Below are 7,172 nucleotides of genomic sequence, written 5' to 3'. Positions count from 1 at the left end.
AAGGCATGTGCCATTACTGCCTGGCCCTCCACCCATTTTTTTATTGATCACTTCATTTATTTACATTTCAAGTGTTATCTCATTTCCTGGTTTCAGCTCTGCAAGCTCCCTCTCATGATCCCTCCTCTTTACCACTAAGAGGGCACTCCCCCACCCACCCACACACTCCTGCCTCACTCCTCTAGCTTATCCACTTCACTAGGACAACAAGCCTCCACAGGACAAAGGACCTCCTCTCTTATTGAAGCCATATAAGGAATCATTTGCTACATATGTATCAGGAACCATAGACCCACTCATGTATGTTTTCTGGTTGCTGACTTAGTTCCTGGGAAATCTGAGGGGTCCAGTTAGTTGATAATTTTTTCCTATGGGATTGTAATCCCCTTCAGCTTCTTCAGTCCTTCCCTTTCTCTTCCATTGTGGTCCCCAAGCTCAATGCAATTGTTGGTTGTGAGTGTCTACAATTGTATTAGACAGTTATAGGCACAGGCTCTCAGAGGACAGCCATACCTTGGCATCAGCAACAGTGTTGGGGTTTGGTGTCTGCTGATTTTATAGATTCCAAGATTCCAGTCTCTGGATGGCCTTTTCTTCAGTCTCTGCTCCAATTTTTGTCCCTGTTTTTCCTTTAAGTAACAATTCTACGTTAAAATTTTTGAGATGTGTGAGTGGCCCCTTCCCTCAAAAGGGAGCCATGCATATTCATTGGGGGTTGCTTCATCAAGCTCTATCTCCTCTATGTTACATATTTCAGCCAGGGCCAGCTGTACTGGTTACTGGGAGTCTCTCCCATTTTGCATTCTTTCATTCTTTCCTTTTTTAAAGAAAGAGTAACAAATAAAAATATTTTGACTCCAAAATTAGGTGTCCATTAGAGTAATAGAGAGATTCCCATGATGCCAGTTTGAGAGTCTTTACACCACCAGTTTAGGATGAAGAGGTAAATTGGTGGCTTTATGACTGTCATGGCAGTAACTCAGAAGCTAAGTGGTTGATGTGATGGTGAAGGAATATTATAAAGTTTGTCTTGAATATATATTCTTTCTAACTGCTTCCCCAGGAGCCTTCTTACTGAAGACCTGAGAGGATGAGTGGTCAGACCCCACCCACACGCACTCTGCTGACACATGAAGCTTTGATCAAGTCCTCTCTGGAGGAGTTGCCTACTGTGGTCTTCCCAGCACTATTCAAAGAGGTCTTTGCTGGCAGACACACCAATCTCCTAAAGGCAATGGTGGCAGCCTGGCCTTTCCCCTGTCTCCCTGTGGGACCATTGATAAAGAAGCCTAACCTAGAAACCTTGCAAGCTCTGCTAGATGGAGTAGACATGAGACTGACAAGAGAGTTTCACCCCAGGTAAGCAATATCCATGTATTGTATAAGGGAGCATGAGGAGTACACAATAGACATTGCCAGGGAGATTGGCTTTGTACTAAATGGTTCAGATGCTTCTAATCACATCATCAAGTAGGGATACAAGGTTCTTGAAAGCTATTGTTTACATATACTGAGGAAAGTTGGATATGGATTAGAGTTGAATATGGACTAGATTAGATTTAGCCTTACAGTAGAATGAGCCTATCCCTGGCCTTCCCACAACTAGTAATAATAATTAAATTTTCTAATTAATAATTAATTAATCTCTAAGGAGAAATAATGGTTACCTTACTGAAAGAAAAGTAATCAAGTGTAATGAAGTCCAGGAAAGCTTCTGTAGCATACCTGAGTCCACCTTGGATATCAGGTGCTTAAAAAATCAAACACCTTAGTAGGGAGGGGAGCTGAGTTTAGATATATGTAGCAAAAGATGATTCAGGGTCTGCTAACATTCATTTGTTTCAACCACAGGAGGGCAAAACTTCAGGTTCTTGACATGAGAAATATGTACCATGCCTTCTGAAACATGTGGGCTGATGCAAATGACAGTGAATGTAAAGCAGAGACATTGGATGAAAAGCAGATAGTGAAGGTCCTTCTGAGATATGCACAGAGGCAGCTTCTGAAGGTCATAGTCAACCTGTCAATCAGTTCCCACTTCAATAAATCAAAGGCATATTTCTTGAATTGGGCCAAGCAGAGAACAGGGTCCCTATATTTCTGCTGTACAAAGATGAAGATCTGGGATCCACCAGACCAAGTTATCAGAGAAATCTTTGATGTTTTTGATCCAGAGCACATCACAGAATTAGAACTCAATGCTTACTGGACTCTGTTACAGCTGGCACATTTTGTTCCCTACTTTGGGCACATGAAAAATCTTCAAAAAGTCTTCCTGGCACCCCTCCACAAGAATCCCTCCCCTATTATCAATATAACAAGTGCCACAGAAGCCAAGTGTGTTCACAAGATTATTTCTCCATTTTCCCAATTCAACTGTCTCCAGGATATCTTCATGAAACTTGTCCATTTTCTAAGAGACTAAATCAGGTTCCAGGGTAAGCAAGAACGGAGAGCTGGGTCAGGTACAAAAGCAAATCTGTCTATCTTAAGATTCGTGGTCCATGATGCCTGACAGTCACTAGGAACAAAATTTAGACATTCATAAGACTCTGAAAGTTGTGTCTTCTTTCCATGTATACTGAAATATACAAGGGGAATAGTACAAGTTAAAATAGTATCTCAAATGAGAACTCATGGGGTAGAGAAGTGATTTGGTGTAAAGAGTAGGACAGATCTTGTAAGAATGAGTTGTAATTCTTCCTGGAATCATGCCCGCCCAATCAAATGGAAAAGGAAGAGAAAGGGGAGTGTATAGAGGAGTCAGGATACTCATTAGTACAGTTTGAACATGAGCTATATGCTCAGATCTGTGAGAACAGCCTTCTATCTTCCCCAAGTGCCAATGGGAGAAACGTTTTGAGCCTAAGTAGCACTGAGTGTATGGGACAGGTGGATGTAAATTAGAGCAAGGATGACTGCAGAAGGAATGATAGAATGTAGATTCAATGAGTCCACAGAATTTATCAAAATCCTGTCAGGAATTTCTTAGATTAGAAGTTCTTCTGTGTGCTTTCTTGGCTTAAATGATGAACTGGTTTTCAGCTTGAGTGTGAGATCCAAGGATGAATTGTGGGATTGGAATGACTGAGCAGATCCAATAGGAAGCATCATAGAGGATGTACTTGATCCTTTTGTCAAACTGAGCTTGGGGCCCCTGGTTTATTCTACCTCTGTGTACATCCCAGCCAAACCTTTACAACACTACTTGTCAGAAATAACCCTCTGGTCTCCTCTATCCCTAGGTGCCTGATGACTCCCTTCGAGACCTTCTCCATCACCCAATGCCTAATTTCACAGAGAGACTTTGATTTCTTTTCTTGCTCCCACAACCTCTTTAAATTAAAACATCTGGAAATAAGAGGGATGATCTTATATGCTTTGGATCTTATGCCTCTGAGAGGTCTCCTACAAAAAGTAGCAGACACTCTTGAGTTTCTGGATTTTCAGTGGTGTAGGATGAAGGACTCCCAGATCAATGCCCTCCTACCTGCCCTCAGTCAATGCACTCACCTCAACCAGATCAACTTCTACAACAATGACTTCTCCATGTCCACCCTGAAGGAGCTTTTACAGCACACAGCCAACTGGAGCAAGATGAATGTGGAACAATGCCCTGCCCCTCTGCAGTGCTATAATGAGTTGGGTCATGTCTCTGTAGAAAGATTTGTCCAACTTTGTCAGGAGCTCATGTATACTCTCAGAGCTATAAGGCAGCCCAAGAGCATCTCTTTTGCTACAGATAGCTGTCACAAATGTTGTAAGCCCTGTGTCTATGACCAGGACCCTATACTTTGTTCTTGTTTTCAGTAAACATAGATACAGGACTTCTGGATATGAATAAATGACAGGCTTGGAACACATCTTTAATCTGCAGTGCTCAGAAACTGTGATTTCAGACACTTCCCATATGGTTGAAAATAAAGAGATTTACAGTGACTGGGACCCTGAAGGCTGAGCTTGACATGGGGAACATTTCGATGGAATCTGATAACAGGGGGATTGTGGTCAGAAAAACAGTTTGGCGTTTATATGTGGCTTCTGCCCAGACAGTGTATATATAGATGCTTTTTTTGTGTACTCATAAACCTAGATGATCTCTCTCATGGGTATTTGACTGTTAACAACATCACTATCAGGGTCAGGGTCTAGAAGGTTGAATGGGTCCAGGATTGGTAAGACACTGTTTTTTTATGAAGAAAGGTAAGTTTTAGGTGATAAATGGCATGTATAAAATGAAAGTATTCGTGACACATCTTTCCCTTGTCTCTTGCCTGGGCTACATGTGTAACACTTTTGTGTGGCTGATCAGTTATGTGCACAAAACATTTAAACTAAAGTGAGCAACATAGACAAATTCTTTGAAGGAGGAAGATAAATGTCACAAATGGTTACTATCCAGTACATTCAGACCACAAAGCACCTTGGACCCATCAAAGATGCCTAAAGTTAAGAAGACAACATAGAGCAAAGCAAACAGGCTTTCCATTCTAGCTTTAAACTCTTGATATTTTTGTCATGCCTTAATGAGATTACTAACAGGAACCTCTATATGAAGTCTTCATGCCACGTGTCTCTAGGGCCCTATTCCTATGGAGTCCCAAAATCTATGAAGTACCTATAGTATATGTAAAGTTGTCCAATAATATGCAGGTAACTTATCTACATAAAGTCTTTACTTTTAAAAAATGTATTTTAAGGCTTTAGTTGTAATAAAAACAAAAGAAAAGAATCTCCCTCTGCCTAGTCATTATACCCCTTTCTGTATAGCAAACTATCAATAAAATAATTTATTGTTACTCTGTATTTATTGAACACTTGGAACATGAGTCCTTTGCTTAAGATCTTTGTTATTGTCTTAATAGAAAAACATATCAAAATTTAAGGACTCTGCCACAAATGCCCTCTGGAGAGAAGTCAAAATTAACACATTGATGCCAGGAATGTCACAATTAAATCTTGGGAAGGTGGGTAAAGTTATCAGCTATGGTTGAACACATGGACATCTAGGCTGGCCTAAGGCACAGAGGAAGACAAAACAAACAACAAACCTCTCTTAGGCTCCTCCTTTCTGTCTTCCCCTACATTCTGACTCCCTGTATGAATGTCCAGTTTCCTAGCCTTGTTCCTTAGGACCAGTGAACTCACCTGAAATTTGCTCACAATAAATATGCATTCACATTCTTTAAACAGGCAACCCGTAGTTTGGGAGAGATTGCTCACAGGTTAAATGCACATGCTGCTTTTGCATAGGAGCAAAGTTTGGTTTCAGTGCTAATAATCAGGTCACTCTTGAACTCAGACTTCAGGTGATAGGACTCTCTTTTCTGGACTATGTGGATCTTGGCTTTCACATGCATGAATACACATAATACATATGTCGCTATGCACATAGCTAAAGAAGTCCTTTAAAAAATGACTCAATTTCACAAATAGAACTCAATTAAAATGGGGATGTTGATTGTGTGTCTCTGAAGAGAGCCTGTGGAGTTTCAGGTGTTTCCATTGAGTTCAGTTGGTGAGCAATACTGTAGAGTGCTCTGGGCTTCAGAGTTTGAACTACTGTACCATGAGTGAGTGAGAGGTAATTAGGAGTTTGTCAATGTTCAACATTTATTTCTGTATGTATTTTATGTTATATTCCTATTCTAGTTGCATGTATGCTTACATGTCAGAAAAAGGCATCAGAACCTTGTATAGATAGTTGTAAGTAGGTCAGGTGGTTGTCTAGAATTGAACTCAGGTTGTTGGAAAGAGCAGCCAGTACTCTTAATTATTGAGACATTTCTCCAGACCTATGTTTGACAATCCAAAAAGTACTTGTGGATACATAATTACAAGGAATCGGGTGTCTGTTTTACATAGAAACTTACCAGACTGTAATTATCATTTTTTATTTATTTATTACGTATTTTCCTCAATGACATTTCCAATGCTATCCCAAAAGTCCCCCATACCCTCCCCACCAATTCCCTACCCACTCATTCTCATTTTTTTGGCCCTGGCATTCCCTTGTACTGGGGCACATAAAGTTTGTGTGTCCGATGGGCCTCTCTTTCCAGTGATGGCCAACTAGGCCATCTTTTGATACATATGTAGCTAGAGTCAAGAGCTCCAGGGTACTGGTTAGTTCATAATGTTGTTGCACCTACAGGGTTGCAGATCTCTTTAGCTCCTTGGATACTTTCTCTAGCTCCTCCATTGGGGGCCCTGTGATCCATTCAATAGCTGACTGTGAGCATCCACTTATGTGGCCCCTGCCTAGTCTCACAAGATACAGCTTTATCTGGGTCCTTTCAGCAAAATCTTGCTAGTGTATGCAGTGGTTTCAGTGTTTGGAAGGTGATTATGGGGTGGATCCCTAGATAAGGCAGTCTCTAGATAGTCCATCCTTTTGTCACAGCTCCAAACTTTGTCTCTATAACTCCTTCCATGGTGTTTTGTTCCCAATTCTAAGAGGGAGCAAAGTGTCCACACTTTGGTCTTCATTCTTCTAGAGTTTCATGCATTTGGCAAATTGTATCTTATATCTTGGGTATACTAAGTTTTGGGCTAGTATCCACTTATCAGTGAGTACATATTGTGTGAGTTCCTTTGTGATTGGGTTACCTCGCTCAGGATGATGCCCTCCAGGTCCATCCATTTGCCTAGGAATTTCATAAATTCATTCTTTTTAATAGCTGAGTAGTATTCCATTGTGTAAATGTACCACATTTTCTGTATCCATTCCTCTGTTGAGGGGCATCTGGGTTCTTTCATGCTTCTGTCTACTATAAATAAGGCTGCTATGAACATAGTGGAGCATGTGTCCTTCATACCGGTTGGGACATCTTCTGGATATATGCCCAGAAGAGGTATTGCAGGATCCTCCGGTAGTACTATGTCCAATTTTCTAAGGAACCGCCAGACTGATTTCCAGAGTAGTTGTACAAGCTTGCAATCCCACAAACAGTGGAGGAGTGTTTCTCTTTCTCCACATCCTTGCCAGCATCTGCTGTCACCTGAATTTCTGATCTTAGCCATTTTGACTGGTGTGAGGTGGAATCTCAGGGTTGTTTTGATTTGCATTTCCCTGATAATTAAGGATCTTGAACATTTTTGTCAGGTGCTTCTCTGCCATTCGGTATTCCTCCAGTGAGAATTCTTTGTTCAATTCTGAGCCCCAATTTTTA

General features: G+C 40.9%; 1 pseudogene; it reads left to right on the top strand.

Moving 5' to 3' along the window:
- Positions 1-1,085: 1,085 nt before the first annotated feature.
- LOC100862150 lies at positions 1,086-3,813 on the top strand (annotated as a pseudogene).
- The last annotated feature ends 3,359 nt before the right edge of the window (positions 3,814-7,172 follow it).

Source organism: Mus musculus (assembly GCF_000001635.26).
Source record: "Mus musculus strain C57BL/6J chromosome 5 unlocalized genomic contig, GRCm38.p6 C57BL/6J MMCHR5_RANDOM_CTG1".
Classification (NCBI taxonomy): Eukaryota; Metazoa; Chordata; class Mammalia; order Rodentia; family Muridae; genus Mus; species Mus musculus.
The sequence above is the reverse complement of the archived record's forward strand: the minus strand, read 5'-3'. Positions and strand labels throughout refer to the sequence as shown.